This window comes from Bufo bufo, chromosome 11 (genome assembly GCF_905171765.1).
Source record: "Bufo bufo chromosome 11, aBufBuf1.1, whole genome shotgun sequence".
Taxonomy (NCBI): Eukaryota; Metazoa; Chordata; class Amphibia; order Anura; family Bufonidae; genus Bufo; species Bufo bufo.
This window is the reverse complement of record NC_053399.1, coordinates 97,524,648-97,546,964: the sequence shown is the minus strand read 5'-3', so window position 1 is coordinate 97,546,964 and position 22,317 is coordinate 97,524,648. Positions and strand designations below refer to the sequence as shown.

Below are 22,317 nucleotides of genomic sequence, written 5' to 3'. Positions count from 1 at the left end.
TTCCTTTCATCTGGGCCCTGATCAAGCCTGGAGAAGACAAATACAGCAACCAAGCACCAGACAGTGAGTCTATGTCAGAATATGCAGTAAGACTAGTGAGGATTAGAGCTGAACCAGCCTATGGACTTCACCAGCACAAGTGCCTGAGTGCAACTTTAGGAGTGCCGGGACACGTATGGATAATCCACTACACAAGCCTTCCAGGACATAGTGGAAAACCTAAACCTTTTTAGGAGAGCATCCTGCAAATAATGAAGCAGAGAGTTTGCCTGCCACGAGGGAGATCGCCCTTATAGCACAGCTCTAAATAAGCAGAAACCAGCATACCGTATTTTTCACCCCATACGACTAACCTTTTCCCCCCCAAAAGTGGGGGAAAAGTGCCCCTGCGTCTTATGGGGCGAATGCTGGCAATTTACATTGCAGACTGCGATGTATTAGTGAGGAGGGTCTGTAGTAGGCGGGGAGAGCAGCGGGCAGTGCAGGCACTGTACTCTGGCCCGCCGCTCAGTATGTACTGTATTATACCTAGTGTTAATCATAATATCTAAACTGCGCTCCCCATCTGTACCGTACTTACCGGTACATGTCACACTCCGTCTCCTGTAGTAAACGCTAGCAGGCAGGCCGGGCTGCAGGCGACCGTAACTCTCTGAGGTCACGTGCCTGCTCCGCCTACTTTATGAATGAAGCAGGCGGAGAAGGAACGTGACCTCAGTGAGTTACGGCCTCCTGAAGCCCGGCCTGCCTGCTAGCGCTTACTACAGGAGACGGAGTGTGACATGTACCGGTAAGTACGGTACAGATGGGGAGCGCAGTTTAGATATTATGATTAACACTAGGTGCGGTACGCCAGACCTGCAGGGTATTGCGATGTGAGGTCACGGTCAGTGGCAAGCGAGGGTCACTCACAGTTATATATGGAAACCCTGGGCCGGCATACAGCAGTGAAGGAGAGGCTGGCACAAGAGTCCTCTGGGGCACACTCTGTATTTAGGGACCAGGCCTGGTGATGGTTGAGGTGCCCTGGGTGTTGCAGGTGTTTTATGTGCCTGGGGCAAGGTCCCTTTGAGGTACGTGACGCCAGTGCCAATTTGGACGGTGGCACACCGTGTAGTGACAGGTGGAATAAACTGAGGATTCAGTAGATAAACCAAAACGTTCCTTTACTTGAGAGATACAGTCCAAACTTTATACATGTAGTTACAGTTGATGAATGCTTGCAATGCAGTCCCTCAGACAATACTTTACAAACAGGTAGATTTCGGATGGCGGCAGGAAATAAACAGGCAAGATACTTGGAGGAACCCAATGACGATTGCTTTACAGTGCGACACTGCTCTATCCCCTTCAGCTATTCTAGCTGGCTGGATGCCAAGGCCCGGATGCCTAAACGCTGGCTTTTATCCTTGGTATATCGGTTCTTTCCCCAATATCGGCACTTGCTGTATTCTATATAACCTCCGTCCATCAAGGTACTTATCTGACCCGGTATTGTCCTGACCTGACGGGAGGGTAACTGCTGATCTCTCCCAGGCGGTGCTATCCTGCAACTGGGGCGTCTTCAGAGCTAACTACGGCTCTCTTGATCCACAGGTAGGCTAGGATCCCTCTACTAGCCTCCTGGTAACAGCTAACAGCCTGGGCTGTCCAGCTGCATGTCAGGAGAAGGCCCACAGCTTCTCACTAGCTGGTGCCTTACCACTCCCTCTAGTGTCTAGGATGACCAAACTGCAGAGAATAGGCCTGAAACTACACATTACAAATTACATAAAATACACAATTTGGGAGAACATCCCTGTCCCTAGTGAGGAGAAGTGAACGCACACTCCAATTGACCCTTGTGTAGTGCCCACACTTAACTAGTGGGGCCACTACATACCACCACGCTTTAACGTTGCCCGACCTCGGCGCAACACGGGGGCCCTGCCCAGCTGGATACTGCACCTGAAAAAGAGACCAAAAAGCAAAGCAGGAGAAAGACATCTACTTTTGCAGAAGCACATTACATGCATAACTCAGGCAGTCCACTGGCTTAGGAACAAGTACCGGTGAAAAGGGGCGTCGCTCTCTTCTCTCAGGATCATATGAGGGAACAGGGGCGCTGACCTGGCACAGCGTAGTATTACCACCAGGATAGTCCATATGTGCAATTTGTCCTTATTAGAACAGCAAGAAAAACAACAATTTAAAAGTTCTTGGAGGCTCAAAGACTAAATATGAGTCCGTACCCAGGTTCTCGTGCTTATTTAATGTGAGAGTCGGTCACCAGAAAGATAAAATAGTAAATCACAGAGGCTCGCTTACAGTGGAGTCTATCTCTGGGCACATTTCTTTAAAAGAGTAAAAATCTCAGCGGCTCAGGTTCTTTTGAGTCTATCACTGGGCACGGTTCCTTAGAATGCTGTAATACCCCTGATCAACCTGAAAAGGGGGTTAAGGGTTAAAGGTGCAACAAAGGAACAGGCACAACTTGGTGTGGGATGGTAAAAGCAGGCAGGAGGTCCTGGAAACACGATGGCTTTGCTGACATCTTCCTTTCAGTGGTTGACCACTACCACTGAGCCGTGGGTAACTGGCAGCAGCAACAAAGGACCAAACAAAGGACTCCTGTCCTGGAAGGTTTAAATCTTTTGAGCAATCCCTTGGCAAAAAGAACAATCAAAGGCCTAGCAGGCTGATTCACAAGGGCATATCATAATTACCCGGCTCTGCTGGCAAATAAGGCCTGTAGTAATCCTCCACAGGCGGAGGTGCCCACATTACAGTGTTAGGGGGCAGCTGCAACGTGAAGGGACCCCTAATAGGTATTGGCCCCATAGGCCTAGGGGTAAGGACAGTTGTGGAATGCGTGATGGGCCGGTTCTGGAGAGCGCACAGGTTTTCGCTCGCAGCCAGAGTAGTCCTCATCTGCCTCCCAGTCCTCCGGTTCTTTCTTGGGACGGGTCACAGCAGTAGCATATGGGCCTCGCAGGCTCTCGGCAGGGGTGAATTCTACTTCCTCTCCCTCGCGGAGGTTATGCAGATGCTCGGGGAGGTAATCCCGCTTGACGGACCTCCGGTTGACATATAAGTCTCTGCCAGTACCATAGTCTTGTATGAACCCGTAGCCACGGTTCTTGTCAAAGGACACCACCAACCCCTTTCTCCTTTCTAGGCGGGGTTGGGTATTAGTGTGCCGCTCGTGAATAGTCTTGGTCAGTTCTTCATAGTATATTTTAGTTTTAGTATTCCTCTTTATAGCGGCCTCCCGGACCTCTGCCATTAGTGCTGACCACTTGAATGAGGGCTGAAAGAAGTCTTTCCAGGAGCCATAGTAGTTCTCCGGTTCTTTCCCCAGTGGCGGGCAGGCGGGTCTCTCCGATCCCGGAGAGTAGGCCGGTGGAGCGTCCTCAGGCTCTACACCAACATTATCCGTTGCTAGCAAATCAGGCGCAGACATCTTTGCAGAGCAGTCTTCACTCTCCAACATGCTCGATCCTTCTCTGGAGAGCGACAGGGTGGCGCCAATAAGTTCAGACAGGTCCTCCCATTGCACTGGGAGGCCGCCCCCCAGGTACTCCAGTATGGGGGAGGCGGAGTCCATTTCGGCAGACATGCAAATGTCCAGACAGGGCGGTGGCGCCTGACCTTGAACCTTTTCCCGCTTTTTCAGCAAAAAGGCGCCAACTTTTACCGCCAATTCAGGATGAAGATGACGCAGCAGTAAATTCAGCAAGCTCAGCGGCCATCTTTAGCAAAACGCTGTCTATTCACTGACAGCAAGCGGCGGCTTAAACAAGCAGCAAACAGTCCAGAAAACACTATTTTCACACCGCTACTTAGGACAGTTCTTTTGGCCCAGCAATCTTGAATAAAACGGTAGGGCTTTGTCACTTTAAAGCAATTTTGAGCACACAGTTGTATATCCGCAATGGCGCAGGAATGTCCGTAAATCCTGTTCGTGACGCCAATTTATGCGGTACGCCAGACCTGCAGGGTATTGCGATGTGAGGTCACGGTCAGTGGCAAGCGAGGGTCACTCAGTTATATATGAAAACCCTGGGCCGGCATACAGCAGTGAAGGAGAGGCTGGCACAAGAGTCCTCTGGGGCACACTCTGTATTTAGGGACCAGGCCTGGTGATGGTTGAGGTGCCCTGGGTGTTGCAGGTGTTTTATGTGCCTGGGGCAAGGTCCCTTTGAGGTACGTGACGCCAGTGCCAATTTGGATGGTGGCACACCGTGTAGTGACAGGTGGAATAAACTGAGGATTCAGTAGATAAACCAAAACGTTCCTTTACTTGAGAGATACAGTCCAAACTTTATACATGTAGTTACAGTTGATGAATGCTTGCAATGCAGTCCCTCAGACAATACTTTACAAACAGGTAGATTTCAGATGGCGGCAGGAAATAAACAGGCAAGATACTTGGAGGAACCCAATGACGATTTCTTTACAGTGCAACACTGCTCTATCCCCTTCAGCTATTCTAGCTGGCTGGATGCCAAGGCCCGGATGCCTAAACGCTGGCTTTTATCCTTGGTATATCGGTTCTTTCCCCAATATCGGCACTTGCTGTATTCTATATAACCTCCGTCCATCAAGGTACTTATCTGACTTGGTATTGTCCTGACCTGACGGGAGGGTAACTGCTGATCTCTCCCAGGCGGTGCTATCCTGCAACTGGGGCGTCTTCAGAGCTAACTACGGCTCTCTTGATCCACAGGTAGGCTAGGATCCCTCTACTAGCCTCCTGGTAACAGCTAACAGCCTGGGCTGTCCAGCTGCATGTCAGGAGAAGGCCCACAGCTTCTCACTAGCTGGTGCCTTACCACTTGTCTCTGCAGACTCCTGACTCTGAACACGACTCCCTCTCCCTGTCTGGGCCTGAACCTTTATACTAGGGGCTCTCTTACTCCCTCTAGTGTCTAGGATGACCAAACTGCAGAGAATAGGCCTGAAACTACCTATTACAGGGAACATTACATAAAAACTACACATTACAAATTACATAAAATACACAATTTGGGAGAACATCCCTGTCCCTAGTGAGGAGAAGTGAACGCACACTCCAATTGACCCTTGTGTAGTGCCCACACTTAACTAGTGGGGCCACTACATAGGTATAATACAGTACATACTGAGCGGCGGGCCAGAGTACAGTGCCTGCACTGCCCCGCCGCTCTCGCCGCTTACTACAGACCCTCCTTAGGGATCTATGGATGGGATAATGATGGGGAGGGGCTCTGTGGATGGCATTATGATGGGAAGGGGGGTCTGTGGATGGCATTATGATGGGGGGGATCTGTGGATGACACCTATAGCAGTGTCATCCACAGATCCACTACCCCATAACAGTGCCATCCACAGATCCCCCCACCATCATAATCCCATCCACAGATCCCCCCCACCATCATAATGCCATCCACAGATCCCCCCCACCATCATAATGCCATCCACAGATCCCCCCCCACCATCATAATGCCATCCACAGATCCCCCCCCACCATCATAATGCCATCCACAGATCCCCCCCACCATCATAATGCCATCCACAGATCCCCCCCACCATCATAATGCCATCCACAGATCCCCCCACCATCATAATGCCATCCACAGATCCCCCCCACCATCATAATGCCATCCACAGATCCCCCCACCATCATAATGCCATCCACAGATCCCCCCCACCATCATGCCATCCACAGATCCCCCCACCATCATAATGCCATCCACAGATCCCCCCCCACCATCATAATGCCATCCACAGATCCCCCCCACCATCATAATGCCATCCACAGATCCCACCCCCCACCATCATAATGCCATCCACAGATCCCCCCCCATAACAGTGCCATCCACAGCTTCCCCTCCATAACAGTGCCATCCACAGCTCCCCCCCCCCATAACAGTGCCATCCACAGATCCCCCACATAACAGTGCCATCCACAAATCCCCCACCCCATAACAGTGCACCATCCACAGATCCCCCATAATAGTGTCATGCACAGACTGCCATTAGTTCAAACCCACCAAAAAAAATTTTTTTTCTTATTTTCCTCCTCAAAAACCTAGGTGCGTCTTATGGGCCGGTGCGTCTTATAGGGCGAAAAATACGGTATTTAGTACCAGAGTGCTAGAGACTGAAATTAGAAATATTACCAGAATTCTTGGCTGTGAATTGTCAACCTTAAAGAGAGCTCCTCAACTGACAATTGCCTAAACCTGATATAAGGATTACCTCTGTATTAATTTCTCAGTCATCACCTATACCATACAGATGCACTGTCACTACCAGAGCTTTGGGACGTTCTCACAGCTCTGTTTCTCCACCCCTGTGATGATGTCACTACTAGAGCTGGGAGGAGTTCTCACTACTCTGTTTACTTTTGGTTTCTTTCACCACAGCTGTTCTTCATGTGTTTGATTTCCCTCTCTTTATATCACCCCTCCTCCTATGATAGGATGTGGATTATAGTTCTCACTTCAGTTGTAGCTCTTGCTTTAGTATCTTCACTTGTAGCTATCAGTTCACTGGACCTGTGTTCTGCTGCAGCTAGCACTCCGGATATTGCCAGCCTGTCCTTGGATCCGTCTTCTCTTCGGCTGCAACACCTTCAGCTAAGTGTGCAGACATTGTTGTGTTCCTGTTTATTTTCTGACTGGATCTGAGGTGGCCACGGTTCCCTCCATATACTGAGTAGGGCACTGGTGGCCGTGCCCCTTCCACTATTGTAGGGGTTACAGTGGTCATTAGTCTTAGGCACGTGGGCATGCCTCGTTCCACCATTTGGATCCGGGCATGTGCTTTAGCAGAATAGGGAGAGCGTTGAGGGTCGGACAGGGGTCACCCTTTATCCTCCCTAGTTCTGGGTCCAGTCAGTAGCTCTGTACTGTGTATACTATTGTTGCTCACATACAGTTGTGACATGCACTTTATTGATGAACTTAACCAGCTGTACTAAGACAATTGATTTAGTTAAGTTCAACTTGTTTTATAACAACCGACTCCTTCATCATTCAACTAATACTACTCTCAACATTTGCGCCCAACGGTGCTGGTGTAACGAACACTGGGGCCCAGCCACCAAAGCACCATAAACACTTACACCATCAAGGGCACCTCAACTCCCATTTGGCTGGTGTTCCCTGCAATAGAGAGTGCCCCGGAGGATTTAGTGCTGTCTTTCCATCCACTGCACTGCCGCCCAAGGGAGGCATCTGCTAACCATGAGTACCAATGAACTACTACCCAGCCCACCGTCACCTCACGTGTTGCCCCTGCGGTCCGGTACGCCGCAAGGAGGCCACAGGGACCACAATAGATGGTGGAGGAAGAAGAATGGAGGCCACCACAATAGATGGTGGAGGAAGGATAAAGGAGTCCACAGGGACCACAATAGGCGTGGAGGAAGGAGAATCGAGGCCACAGGGACCACAATAGGTATGCAGGTCACAGGGGCCACAGACTGAAGGACACAATAGATGGTGAAAGAAGGAGAGCTCTCAGCAGCTGATGACGCTGACACAAGTTCCTCCAGGTTTATGACTCTTTTGTACATTCATGTTCTGCCATCATCACTGATTTATGACATGCCATAAAGTGAGGACACTCCTCAGGGGTTCTGGATTTCTAGGACATGGACATATCTTATAGCTGCCGCCATTCCTGACATCCACCAGACACAAGAGGCGGCTTCTAGTGATGACATTTATGGATTTTACTAACAGCCGGGGACATTTTCTCTCCACAGTCACAATCTACAGATTTTATACTAACGCTCTGTGGACGCCTCACCCACATCTCATCTTCTTATTCTTACAGATTGGCTAATAATCGTCTTCCAGACACTTCCTGCATCCAGTTGGCATCTGTAATAAGGAATAACCCGTCCCTGAAGAAACTCGACCTGTCTGATAACCGTCTGTCTGGTCCTCACTTCAGTGACTTGATGGAGGCTCTGTCCAGTCCGGCCTGCAGGATAGAGACATTACAGTGAGTATAAGAGATGTGTACAGGACTGAGACATGGGGGGCACAAGTTATACATGGATTTTATTCTATTTTATGCTCCGCACCATTGTTATGTCTATGAGATAAACTGCTGACCGCTCCTTGATATGTGACGTCTACTAATGTCTGACTAATGCCCCAGGTCTAGTTGTGTCAGCGTCCCCCTTACCTGCACCCCTGATGTCGGCACAGTCTGTATATAAGTGTCATCTGCAGCAGATTTATCATCTTCTCTCCACATTACTGATAAATATTTTCTTTTTTGCTTTTTTCCTGACTTCTAAGAACCATAACGTTTTTACTTTCCGTTCACATTGCCGTCTGAGGGCTTCATGTGCGCTCCTGTATTTTGTGGTCCGTCTAGAGAAAAGTTCTATTCCTGTCCTCGGAATGGAGAAGAATAGGACGTTTTATGTTTTTGGAGACCACAGGACAGACTCCAGGGTGTGGGGGGCAAACGGTGTAATGTCCGCATGTTTTGAGATTAATGGGTCTACATTAGATCCGCAGATCGTATGCAGACTGGGACTACGGTCGTGTGCATGAGGCGTAAGTCCTCTTTCACACTTGCGTTGTCCGGATCCGTCGTGCACTCCATTTGCCGGAGGTGCCCGCCGGATCCGTAACAACGCAAGTGAACTGAAAGCATTTGAAGACAGATCCGTCTTCAAAATGCGTTCAGTGTTACTATGGCAGCCAGGACGCTATTAAAGTCCTGGCTGCCATAGTAGTAGTGGGGAGTGGGGGAGCAGTATACTTACCGTCCGTGCGGCTCCCGGGGCGCTCCAGAATGACGTCAGAGCGCCCCATGCGCATGGATGACGTGTCCATGCGATCACGTCACCCATGCGCGTGGGGCGCCCTGACATCACTCTGAAGCGCCCCGGGAGCCGCACGGATGGTAAGTATACTGCTCCCCCGCTCCCCACTACACTTTACCATGGCAAACAGGACTTTAGCGTCCCGGCAGCCATGGTAACCATTCAGAAAAAGCTAAACATCGGATCCGGTAATGCGCCGAAACGACGTTTAGCTTAAGGCCGGATCCGGATTAATGCCTTTCAATGGGCATTAATTCCGGATCCGGCCTTGCGGCAAGTGTTCAGGATTTTTGACCGGAGCAAAAAGCGCAGCATGCTGCAGTATTTTCTCCGGCCAAAAAACATTCCGTTCCGGAACTGAAGACATCCGGATGCATCCAGAACGGATTTCTCTCCATTCAGAATGCATTAGGATAAAACTGATCAGGATTCTTCCGGCATAGAGCCCTAAGATGGATGTTTGATGTGAAAGAGCCCTAAGATGGATGTTTAATGGCTCCATTTAATTTACCATAACTTGTATTCTAAACACAGGAAAAAACTCTTTTTGGTGCTACAATTCCACAATTTTTTTCTGTTGTTTTTTCACGTTGTTGCCGGTGTGCCAAAACTGACATGACGACCCTATACTGAGGATCGGTACAATTACAGAAATACCACATTTATATGGTTTCTATTATTGTTTACTATTTTTAAAGTAATAAAAACCTTTGAAAAATCAAAATTTCCTTCCTGGCCGTATCCTGACCCCATGACGCTTTATATTTCCATCTACAGGGCTGAGGCTTGTTTTTTGCCGGCGAGCTGTAGTTTTTATTGGTGTTATTTTGGGTCACTAATAACTTTTTGATCTTTTTATTTTCTCATTATTTTCAGGGGGTGAAGTGACCCAAAAACAGCGATCGCTGTGCAGGATAATAACTTTTACATTTTAATAGTTCGGACATTTCCGGATGCGGCGATACCAATTATGTTTAGTTTTTATTCTTTATTTTTATATGTAAAATTGGGAAAGGGGGAGATTAGAATTTGTATTTTTAAAGATTTTTTAGGTTTTTTTTCTCTTACTTTTAACTGTAATAGTAACTGTAATGCACTTTCTATGCAGTGGATGAGTGAGAACAGACAGAACACGATGGCGCCTGCGGTTTATATGGAGACTATATAGAGTTCTGTATGTCTCCGGTTCTGCACTGACCCGCGGTGTGTGGACAGACAAGGGTATATGAGGAAACACAGGGAAGTCTATGGACACGTGAGCTGTCCACGGAGGGCACGGATAGATCACTGGCGTATTGATCAGCCCGTACGGGGTCAGAACTCGGCCGCACTTCAGAAATGTTTTACATGTTTTAAAAGTAGTCAATAAAAAAAAAATAAAAAATGCAGGCAGCAACATCAGCAGGTGACAGAACAGATTTTTTTCCATTTTCATCCGCGTTTCTTTCTGGACGTCTGTGAAATGTTTTTCCTCTATAGTGAAAGATGTAGAACCGCCAGATCTCCAGCACGCCGCGCTGCTGAAAAGAGGCAGAAAAAAACACATAATTAGAAAAACTCCAGGAATAAAACTCTTCTGTCTGATACTTTCCATAGACCTTTACTGTAAAAATCACACAACTTCAGAAAACACCAGTAAAAAGCTGTATGTGAACGCGGCCTCTGGGGGGCGCTGCAGATTGGAGTTTGTGTCCGCCTGTGATCTCACCTTGTATGTATCGGCATGTAAAGCTGGAGGCTTTAGCACACTGGCGTAACTGTAGGGGTCGCAGCGATCGCCAATGCGACCAGGCCCCTAAGCCAGTGGTACTGTACTATTCCATTTATAAGATGCAGTGCATCTTATAAAGGGAATACTAGTGAGCGCTTCCATAATGGAAGCGCTCACTAGTATGCAGGAGAAGGAGGCAGGGGTGAAGCGCTGTGAGCGCTGTACTTACCCCCTCCTCCTGCTTACTCTTCTCAGGTCCCACTCTGACCTGACACTGCAGGAGGTCAGGTGACTGTGCAGCGCGGGCCCTGAGAAGAGAAGATACCCAGGACAGGGACAGTGGAGGCAGGAGAGGTAAGTTACATTATTATTTTACAGTCTGATCTGAGGTCTGATATGGAGGAATTACTGGGGTTCTGAAGTGGTCTGACTGGGGGTCTGGAGAGGTCTCACAGCGGGTCTGGAGGTCTCGCTGGAGGTCTGGAGAGGTCTAATTGGAGGTCTCACTTGGGGGGGTCTGGAGTGGTCTCACTGAGGGGGTCTGGATAGGTCTAATGGGGGGTCTGGAGGTCTGACTGGGGGCCTGGAGAGACATCCACAAAGTGGCCAGAGATGGGAGAAACACTCCGCCAGAAGAGTGTGATGCCGATGCCCATCTGTCACTGCCGGCCCTGGGAGAGATCTTAGAAGTTCAGACAGACGGAAGACTCAGGAATCTATCTGACAGATCTCTCTTGTTTTCATTTTTGCTGACAGGTTTCCACCCCTTCGCAGATGCTGCTCATTATCAGTCAGGTGGCTCTTTATATGTTCCGCCTCTCACTTGTTTCCCTGCGGCTAATAGCTCTTCTGTGGAGTGCTCTGCTTGTGTGGTGGTTCTACTGTTCCAGTTGCTTCTCAAGCAAAGTACTTTTTCCTTTCCTTTTGTGTCTGTTCTGACTAGGCCTCAGGGAGACACTAGCTCCTTCAGTTTGGAAGGAGCCAGTTGCCTCTTTCCCTGTTCCCTAAGGCTACTTTCACACTTGCGTTCAGAGCGGATCCGTCTGGTGTCTGCACAGACGGATCCGCTCCTATAATGCAAGCGTTGGGATCCGTTCAGAACGGATCCGTCTGCATTATAGTTCAGAAAAAATTCTAAGTGTGAAAGTTAGTCAGTAGGATCCGTCCAGACTTTACATTGGAAGTCAATGGGGGATGGATCCGTTTGAAATTGCACCATATTGTGTCAACTCCAAACGGATCCGTCCCCATTGACTTACATTGTAAGTCTGGACGGATCCGTTTGGCTCCGCACGGCCAGGCGGACACCCGAACGCTGCAAGCTGCGTTCGGATGTCCGCCTGCTGAGCGGAACGGAGGCCAAGCAGAGCCATCCTGATGCATTCTGAGCAGATCCGCATCCACTCAGAATGCATTGGGGCTCTACGGATCCGTTCAGGGCCGCTTGTGAGAGCCTTCAAACGGAGCTCACAAGCGGAACCCCGAACGCTAGTGTGAAAGTAGCCTAAGCTGAGGGTTTGGTGCAGTGTTTCAGTAGTCTCAGGTTCCGGTGCATGTGCATTTCTACCTTTGAGATTTGCACATGTTGTTAGAAGCTTAGGGAGAGACATTCAGGGATTGCTAGGAGGTGACCTCTTTTCCCTAGGTTTGGGGCCTAGCCTGTTGTTGTTTTGTTGTGTATCCCTTTTGGTTGTCCTCCTTTCCCCGTACTACCCGTGACACCATCGTCACAAAAGTACCAGAGAAAAACTGGTCATATAGAAAAATAGTCCCAGTGCAGACATTCCAGAGCAGTAAGACGCCAACCTCATGAATATGGATACTGACCAGGTAGACAGGATCAGTATCTAGGGGTGGACTCGTCTTGCAGAAGGGCATAAGGTAGAAAGGGTGTTGTGTGCCAGCAACAAATCATCTATTAGCAGTGACAAGTGACAGCACAACTGCTCCGTCCGGTGAGGGGAGTAATGTAGTCAACTAACAGTCTGTGCACTGAGTAGGTATGTCCACTACAGACTGACATGTCAGAGCCATTACCCATCTCCTAAGAGAGGCAATGCTGATGGTGTCACAGCATCAACTGTTAGCGGCAATGTCACATTTGTAAAGGGAACAATGTGGTAGACCAGTGCCATAGAAACGAGGAGGTTATGCCAACTGAAAAACCCTGTAAAAGTGCGCACCAGAAGTGAGGGGCTTATCAGCTATAGCTTTCCATGCTATTGCAAATACCTGGTTTGATGATGGAAGTAATGCAGATGACCAGTGTTATCAGGAATTAATGGATGTGTCGGCCACGATGGCAAGCTCCAGCATAAAGACTATACCTGTCAGAACTACAGCGTAGGTAAAATGAGCAGGAGATCCACCTGAAAAGGAAATGTAGATACAATGACCACACCTAGGACCAGTGTAAAGGTTTCACCTATAGAAGGGGGAATGTAGTAGAAGCTACAGCATACAAAGCGAGGGCCGAAACATGGTGTGGAATAGAAGGCAATGTGGTAGAAACCACAGAACCAATACTCAGTGCAAATGCATCATGTGAGGAAGGAAACAACGTGGGAGCCACCATGGCTTGTAGGGTGAACGTAAGCACTGAACCTGAGAAGGGAACCACACAGTAGTAGACAAAGTATTTAGGGAACCACCTGAGAATGCAGGAGTAGCCACAGTATCTGGTGCCAGTGCAGTACTCTATGGAGGAAGAGACCATACGGAAGAAGCCATAACATCTAGTGCTAGCACAATACTCCACCTGAGGAGGAGGCCGTACAGTGGTAGCCATGGTATGTAGTACTAACGCAAATATTCCACCTAAAAAGGAGGCCATATAGTGGTAGGCCCAATAGCTAGGGCTAGTGCAAAACTGCACCTGAGAAAGAGGCCATACAGTAGTAGCCACAATATCTAGGGCTAGAGCAATACTCCACCTGAGGACATACAGTAGTAGCCATGGTGTGGAGTGCTAGCATAAATACTCCACGTGATAAGGAGGAGAGCTAGTAGTGGATATAGTGCTCACAGTCAGTGCAATACTTGACTTGTAACCACAGTATTCTGTTCTAGGGCAGATGCTTCACCTATTGAAGGTGTCAAGTACAATGACCAACCGTGTAGTGTGGTGTCCTACCGGGACTTAAAGCAGTGTTGTGGGGTAACACCCTGGGAGGATAGAAACTGCCATGTAGGCGCTCAACACCAACACACAAAAATGAAGGGGTTAATGTGGTAGTAGCCACAGTATCCAGTGGTAGTAGATACCAGCTCTTGCAAATACTCCACCTGTAGAAATTCACAGTATCCAATGTTGGTGCAAGTACTTCACTTGTTAGTGTGATTACTTGCGGAAGGAGGTAATGTGACAGCATGTACGGTATGCAGTGGTAGTGTGATTACTCCGCCTGTGGAAGGAAGGTAATATGACAGGATGTACAGCAACCAGAGGTAGTAGCCATGCACCACCTGTAGAAGGGGTTAAAGCTGTAGTACTCACTATGTCCAGTGCCGGATAGCACCACAGTTAACTTTTTAAAAAAATATATAATCATCCAAATGAAATCTGAATCCCCAGCCTCAACTGGGTGAAGAGGCAGGAAGGGGTTACATTTTCAGTTTTAATTTAAACCCTAGACAAGGAAGGGGTTTATTATTATTATTTTTTTATATATATATAAAAATTATTGGTGACCAGTGACGGAGGTCAGCAGGTTGCTGGAGGAGGGGAACATCTGGGTAAAAAGATTTCATGCCTGGGGACGGTCCCCTCTCCCCCCATACACCAGCATGAAAGTTGTGGCCTAGTAGTAGCAAGCAATCCAGGAAGAACTTCTGGCCGGAATAGAGGGCGGAAGGAATGGCCGTGAGATATCTAAACCCTGGACCAAGAAGGCAGGGGACGGGCATAGTCGATGCCCATTAGTGAGAAGCAGCGGCCAGCCCAGGAGGGGATGCGACCGCTAGGAAATGGTACCTGCAGGCCCGGGAGGTGGAGGAGGGGTGCAAGCACTAGGTGAAATAAAGAGGAAAAAACCCAGGCCAGGAGGGAAATGAAGGATGAGAGGAATTGAGAGGGGCAGTGTTCACCATACTTACCCCATCTTCATCTTTTTCTCTTCACCCCTCATCGGGATACTAGTAGGGTCACCTCTGCAGCCGCTAGCACCGAGGTGGTAGAAAGGCTGGAGTGGAGGGGGGGGGGGACTGCAGAAATGCAGGTGATCCCATGGCTGGTCGGGATGCAGGGGAGCTGGGCTGCCCTGGTCCACTTTGCCTTCTTGGGGAGGTCGGGCGGTGAGGGGAACCGACACTGGCCTTCCTCCCAGGGAAAACCGAGAGGCAAGATGTCTGTGTCCCATGCCTAAAGCGGAAAAAGGTAAAATAACAAACTAAAATAATAAATAAAAAATGATGGATAGGTGCCCTGCAGAGCAGGAAGGTCTGCCTCCTACAGACACTAAGCTAAAATTGACTAGCTCGGTAGGGGTATAGCTGAGAGGAGGAGCTAACACTTTTTTGCTTAGTGTGGCCTCCTAGTGCCAGCAGATATACCCATGGTCTCCTGTGTCTCCTAATTACACGAGCGAGAAAATTATTTTTCAGCTGCACAGTGTCTGTGAAACAGGAATGACACACGGACAGCAAAAAACAGACAAACTGATCCTTCACCGAGGCATCTTTTCATTGACCATCATAGACCACCTTTTCACTGATTTGAGCACGGACACAGATGTGTAAATGAGGTTTAATACTGCCGCCAATTACCGCATAACTCTTGGTCACCGGGTAATTGGAATCTTTCAACAGAATTAAAACTCATTGGTCGGTGGCAGATCGTGCTTTGTAATCATGATCTGCTGCCGGCAAACGATGATTCAGTGATGTCACATAGCGAGCTTTCCAGACATCACCAGTCCCTTCATCAGGCGTCCTACAAGGATGTATGAGGAAACAATAAGAACAGAGACATGGGGGGATGAAGGGACATTTAAAAAACAACTGAATATCAAAGATCTTGCAAATGAGTCCTTAATTATCTGACAGGTAAGGGGTGTGAAAGTTTTATGGTCTCTAAATTGATGTTATCTCAGAGACCTGGTGCCCCCACTATGTCCATTCATTCCCCCATGTCTGTTCTTATTGGATATATAGTGCTGTTTCTTCATACATTCTTGTAGTACGCCTGATGAAGGGACTGGTGATGTCACAAAAGATCACTATGTAACATTATTACTTCTATTTTTTGTTAGCCATTAAAAGGTATCAAACCTGCAAGACTTTGATTTTGTTTCTCTTAAAGGGGTTCTCCAGGAATTTAGAAAATGAAAATACTTCAATTTTACTTTATTGTAATTATATTCCTCAATACCTTTCATTATTTATAATGGCTCATTTTGTTTAGGGAGCAATCGTTAGGAGAAACAAATTAGCCACTGTCCTATTAATACACACAAACATGTCCTAATCATACAGGAGGACAAGTAACTTCCGAGCACTGAGGTAAAGAGCTGCCTCATCCTCCTCTCCTACTTGTCAGGGATTATGATCCTGAATACAGATTATAAGAACTGTAACTGAACCTCTGTGGGAATGGAGTTCATGAGGAGACATTAAGGACAGACTGTGGTAATGGAGACTGCATACAAGAGCTGCTGCTCATTATCCACATCACCCCCTCCCTCCTCTCTGTACTTCATGCCTCCTCATGAACTCCATTTCTACAGAGATTTAGCTGAAGATCATATTACACTGTATTCAGGATCATAGAAGAAGATGAGGCAACTCTTTGGCTCACTGCTCTGAAGTAACTCGTCCGCCTGTGTGATTAGGACAGGTTTTGTGTGTACTAATAGGATGGCGGCCATTTTATTTTACCTAATGATTGCTCCGCAGACAAAACGAGCCGTTATAACTAATGAAAGGTATCTAGGAATAGATTTATAATAAAGTAATATTTAAGTATTTTCATTTTCCTAATTCCCGGAGAACCCCTTTAATGAGAGCACTAAACCAAACGGGAGATTTACAAAACACATGTTCATGAGATCAATTCACTGACTAGTCTGATGTCATGAGAAAACCTCACAATACAACCTCACTAATGCTGGGGGCGCTGTTTTCTCTTCTAGTCTGAAGAGCAATCGATTATCTGAAGAGGAGAAGGAAGCCATAAGAAAACTGAAAGAGCAGAAACCAAATATGGAGATCATTTACTGAACTGAGAAGAAGCCGGATTCCTCTCTCTGATTAGCAGATAACAGGACTTTGGTGGAGGAGACTTCTTCAGATGTTTGGTATTAGGAGCGTCTCCTGGTGCTTTATGGGTAATATCACTGATCTCCAGAAGATAAGGAAATGTCTAATATTATAATAAAGATGATACCAGAAATGTTCTTCTCCAGCTCATTATATGTCCAGTAACTAAATCCCTTCATTATGAGTCCAAATCCAGGCCTATGGGATGTAGCAGCGTCTCCTGAAGGTCATGTAGGTTGTCAGCAGTATAATACCGGTTGTCACACCGGAGGAGGCCGCACATTGCTCACAGTGTAAATAACAAATCACACAAACTGTTATTTCAGTTTCTATTTTACCCTTTACTAGATGCGACTCACGGACATACCAGTGTTCACATTATCTGTCTCCCGATCACCAGGACCAATAGTAGTGACATGGCGGTGTGCGAAATTTTACTGTATATACACAGTTCGAGTGCTGTGTAAAATGACAAAAGAAGACAAAGGGTATAAAATCGTCCTAAATGGACTCCTCTTGAGAGGACGCCCAGCTGCCAGCCTACACATGAACTACAGTATGGAACATATCTAAATACACCATCCTCCATCTGTGTAATAAGCTCCTATCCCGTAAAATCCATACACAGATCAGACCTACAGCTGTGAGCCACCTTGGAGGTCATTTTGGTAATGTTCTTGTAACCAGCTCCAAGACAGACCTGAGTGATGTGACACCAGGGAACTTCATTATAAAGTTGTTGTATTGATAGGGGCATGGCTAACTGGCGGCATGTCTGGACGTGCTTGAACAGTTCCGGCTCCCATTTCACATCCTTCACCATCCTGGCACCCATCCTTCAGTCACCATAGCGTGGACGGTGCAAAAGAGAAGGAGGAAGCCTCGCAGCCAAGTCATGAGTCCCAATCATGCCCAGGCAGCGGCAGAAAAGCTGAAAACGTTCACCAGGCAGGAGACCCAACATGGCGCAACTTCCTCTGCCACACCCCGCTCCTCAGTTACACGCGGGCAACATACAGTGCAACAGATTGCAGCAGAGGAAGCCTATGATCAGCTGTTACCTCCTGCCAGACCTCGCTCACGGGCAAGATTGAGGAGGTGAGAGTGGACTTGGGCCTACTACGCCATGATGTGAAACAACTCATACTCAGAGCCACTTACTCCTAACAGGCATCAGACAGGGATGCCACCTTTCATCCCTGTTGTTTGCAGTGGCCATAGAACCCCTTGCGGTTAAAATACGCCAGGACACTGTGTTTAACCTCTTCTGGACACAGGGCGTACAGGTACGCCCTTATGTCTTGGTACTTAAGGACACAGGGCGTACCTGCAATGCCCTGTGTATTTCTGATCACCGCCGCGCAGTGGGCGCTGATCTGAAGCCGGTGCCTGCTCAAATCATTGAGCAGGCACTTCGGCCCCCCCCCCCCCCCATGTCGGCGATCGCCGCAAACCGCAGGTCAATTCAGACCTGCAGTTTGTGGCTTTCACTAAGTTGCGGCGGCGGCGAGCAGTGCCATCGGGTCCCCATGGGGCTGTGGGGGGGGGCCCGATGGCATGGAAGGCAGCGCGATGCCTTCCTGAGGCATCGCGCTGCCTTCCGGTGACGAGCCTGTGAGATCCAGCCCCCTGGATCTCACAGCCCCCGGAAGCTGTATGAGTAATACACACAGTATTACTCATACAGCCAATGCATTCCAATACAGAAGTATTGGAATGCATTGTAAAGGATTAGACCCCCAAAAGATCAAGTCCCAAAGTGGGACAAAAAATTAAGTGAAAAAAAAGTTGAAAAAATAAAGTTTTCCCCCCCAAAAAATTAAGTTTCAAGTAAAAATAAACAAAAACGTCATTTTCCCCAAATAAAGTTTAAAAAAATTGGTAAATAGGGGAAAAAAAAAAGTATACATATTGGGTATCGCCGCGTTCATATCGACCGGCTCTATAAACATATAACATGACCTAACCCCTCAGATGAACACCGTAAAAAAAAATATAAAAAAAATAAAGGTGCTAAATAAACTATTTTTTGGTCACCTTACATCACAAAAAGTACAACAGCAAGCGATCAAAAAGGCGTTTGCCCACCAAAATAGTACCAATCTAACCGTCACCTCATCCCGCAAAAAATGAGCCCCTACCTTAGACAATTGCCCAAAAAATAAAAAAAACTATGGCTCAGACTATGGAGACACTAAAACATATTTTTTTTGTTTTAAAAAAGCTGTTATTGTGTAAAACTTGCATAAATAAAAAAAAGTATACATATTTGGTATCGACGCGTTTGTATCGACCGACTCTATAAAAATATCACATGACCTAACCGTCAGATGAACACCGTAAAAAATAAAAAATAAAAACTGTGCTAAATAAACCATTTTTTGTCACCTTACATCACAAAAAGTGTAATAGCAAGCGATCAAAAAGTCACACGCACCCCAAAATAGTGCGAATAAAACCGTCATCTCATCCCGCAAAAATCATACCCTACCCAAGGTAATCGCCCAAAAACTGAAAACATTATGGCTCTCAGACTATGGAAACACTAAAACATGATTTGTTTTGCTTCAAAAATGAAATCATTGTGTAAAACTTACATAAATAAAAAAAAAGTATACATATTCGGTATCGCCGCATCCGTGACATCCTGGTCTATAAAAATATCACATGATCTAACCTGTCAGATGAATGTTGTAAATAACAAAAAATAAAAACGGTGCCAAAACAGCTATTTCTTGTTATCTTGCCTCACAAAAGGTGTAATATAGAGCAAACAAAAATCATTTACCCTAAACTAGTACCAAAAAAACTTCCACCCTATCCCGTAGTTTCTAAAATGGGGTCACTTTTTTGGAGTTTCTACTCTAGGGGTGCATCAGGGGGGCTTCAAATGGGACATGGTGTCAAAAAAAACAGTCCAGCAAAATCTGCCTTCCAAAAACTGTATGGCATTCCTTTCCTTCTGCGCCCTGCCGTGTGCCCGTACAGTAGTTTACAACCACATATGGGGTGTTTCTGTAAACTACAGAATCAGGGCCATAAATATTGAGTGTTCTTTGGCTGTTAACCCTTGCTTTTTAAAAGTAAAAAAAATATTAAAATGAAAAATCTGCCAAAAAAGTGAAATTCTGAAATTGTATCTCTATTTTCCATTAATTCTTGTGGAACACCTAAAGGGTTAACAAAGTTTGTAAAATCGGTTTTGAATACCTTGAGGGGTGTAGTTTCTAGAATGGGGTCATTTTTGGGTGGTTTCTATTATGTAAGCCTCGCAAAGTGACTTCAGACCTGAACTGGTCCCTAAAAATTGGGTTTTTGAAAATTAGATTTGCTTCTAAACGTCTAAGCCTTGTAACATCCCCAAAATGATCCAAACATGAAGTAAACATATGGGGAATGTAAAGTAATAACTATTTTTGGAGGTATTACTATGTATTATAGAAGTAGAGAAATTGAAACTTGGAAATTCGCAATTTTTTACAAATTTTTGCTAAATTTGGTATTTTTTTTATAAATAAAAATGAAATTTTTTTACTTCATTTTACCAGTGTCATGAAGTACAATATGTGACGAAAAAACAATCTCAGAATGGCCTGAATAAGTCAAAGCGTTTTAAAGTTATCACCACTTAAAGTGACACTGGTCAGATTTGCAAAAAATGGCCTGGTCCTTAAGGTGAAATAAGGCTGTGTCCTTAAGGAGTTAAAGGGATATGCTTAGGAGAGCTGAAAGACAGGATTGGCTTATACGCTGATGACTTGATACTCTTCATGGATAGTGTGGAGACCTCTTTACCGAGGGCGATAGATCCAGTTGACCGCTTTGGGCACTTCTCGGGACTCTGAACAAATTGCTCCAAATCAGCCCTCATCCCGTTATGGCCAACAGTATTTTATAACCTCCCGGTAGTAGATTACTTTAAATATCTAGGAATCATTATCACTAAAGACCCGCTTCTGTCCTTCACTAAGAATATAGCCCTGATTGAAACCTACTTAACTGACAAATTCAGATCTTGGAAAACTATTCTCCTATCTATAATGGGCAGACTCAATCTAATTAAAATGATTTTGCTCCCCAAGGGTATCTATCTACTGGAACATGCTTGTACGCCCATCCCGCGCAGCTTTTTCGATTGGCTGCGGTCATTGATGACAGCCTTTGTATGGGGGTCAGCTAGACGTAAACTTGCTTTACACACCTTACAGAGATCTAAGCAGCAGGGGGAGCAGCATTACCAGATTTCTTCCTATACTTCCTGTCCTGGCCAGGTGAGATTTCTTCCATCATGGGTGGCAGACACTACGCTACCTAATGCAGAATATTATCTGCAGCAATACCTGCAGTTATCCACATTATGGCCAGTGCTGAAGAGCATTCACTTGTTTGCTGGACGTGCCCTCCCCATACATAGGCTGGCACATCAGGTGTGGAACACAGCACAGCTTCACCAGTACCAGGATTTGGCGGATGCCATTCCATTATGGGACAACCCAATGTTTCTTCACTTGCAAAATTACGAGGGGGTGGAAATTTGGAAGGAGTATAGAATGCTTACGCTCAAAGATGTTTATGAAAATGGGATCCTAAATTCATTCACACAAATACAGGGAAAATCTGGACTCCCGCGCATTCACTTCTATAGATATCTACAGGTGCGCCACGCTCTTCACACACAGTTTCGAGATGGTAGACGGATTATTTCTAAGTACCCCCTGACAGGAGTTCTCACCACACAAGGACCAAAGGGTATTATATCTATTCTATATACACATTTATTGAGCAACCGCATGGCTTTAAATCAGCTGAAGATTGAATCTAAATGGAGGGAAAATGTCTCTCTTTTAACTGTGGAGGAATGTCAGGAAGCATTCGAATCACCACTATATGTCTCACCCTCTACCAACAACCGGCTAATAAAAATAATTATTCTACATAGATGTTACCTGACCCCCACTAGACTATACAAGTTGGGTAAACTATCGCACACTAGGTGCCACAGATGCGCACAGACAAATGACTTCTGGCATATGATCTGGGACTGTAACTACATCAAGTCCTATTGGCAGGAGGTCACTAATATAAGATAAGATGCCTTTATTGTCACTGTACAATACAATGTACAATACAATGAAATGTTGTTTGGAGCAATCCTAGATGCCATGGACAGAGGAACAAGAACTGACATTTAAATGAAAGTATTACAATAGAAAAAAAGAAACACATTGCACTAAAAAGCATTACTATTCACAGTTAACAGCATATATATATAGCAAGAGCAAAGTAGGAAGTGCTTATGAGTATATATACAAACTGATTCAGACACCACTGCAGACAAAAGATCATCATAGGGTCACGAATGCAGCAGTCACTTTTAGTCTGTGGTAGTTTCTATCCTTGGTAGGGGCAATAGTCTCTGAGCATTTAGGAGACTGATTGCTTTGGGGTAAAAGCTGTTCTTCTGCCTAGTGGTGCGGACATGTAGGGCTCTAAGACGCCTTCCAGAGGGTAGGGTAGTGAAAAGGCTGTGGCCGGG

General features: G+C 46.4%; 1 protein-coding gene and 1 long non-coding RNA gene across 18 annotated transcripts in view; one reads left to right on the top strand and one right to left on the bottom strand.

Annotated features, from left to right (window-relative positions):
* The window catches only part of LOC120981773, a 29,547-nt gene extending 16,240 nt beyond the window's left edge, over nucleotides 1-13,307 (top strand). The window contains exons 2-4 of the long non-coding RNA XR_005774748.1: nucleotides 7,807-7,977; nucleotides 8,187-8,189; nucleotides 13,296-13,307. This is a non-coding gene — a long non-coding RNA (uncharacterized LOC120981773). The remainder of the gene's footprint in view (nucleotides 1-7,806; nucleotides 7,978-8,186; nucleotides 8,190-13,295) is intronic.
* LOC120981727 (NACHT, LRR and PYD domains-containing protein 12-like) overlaps nucleotides 1-22,317 on the bottom strand; it is a 509,415-nt gene that overhangs the window by 62,251 nt on the left and 424,847 nt on the right. The window lies entirely within an intron of this gene.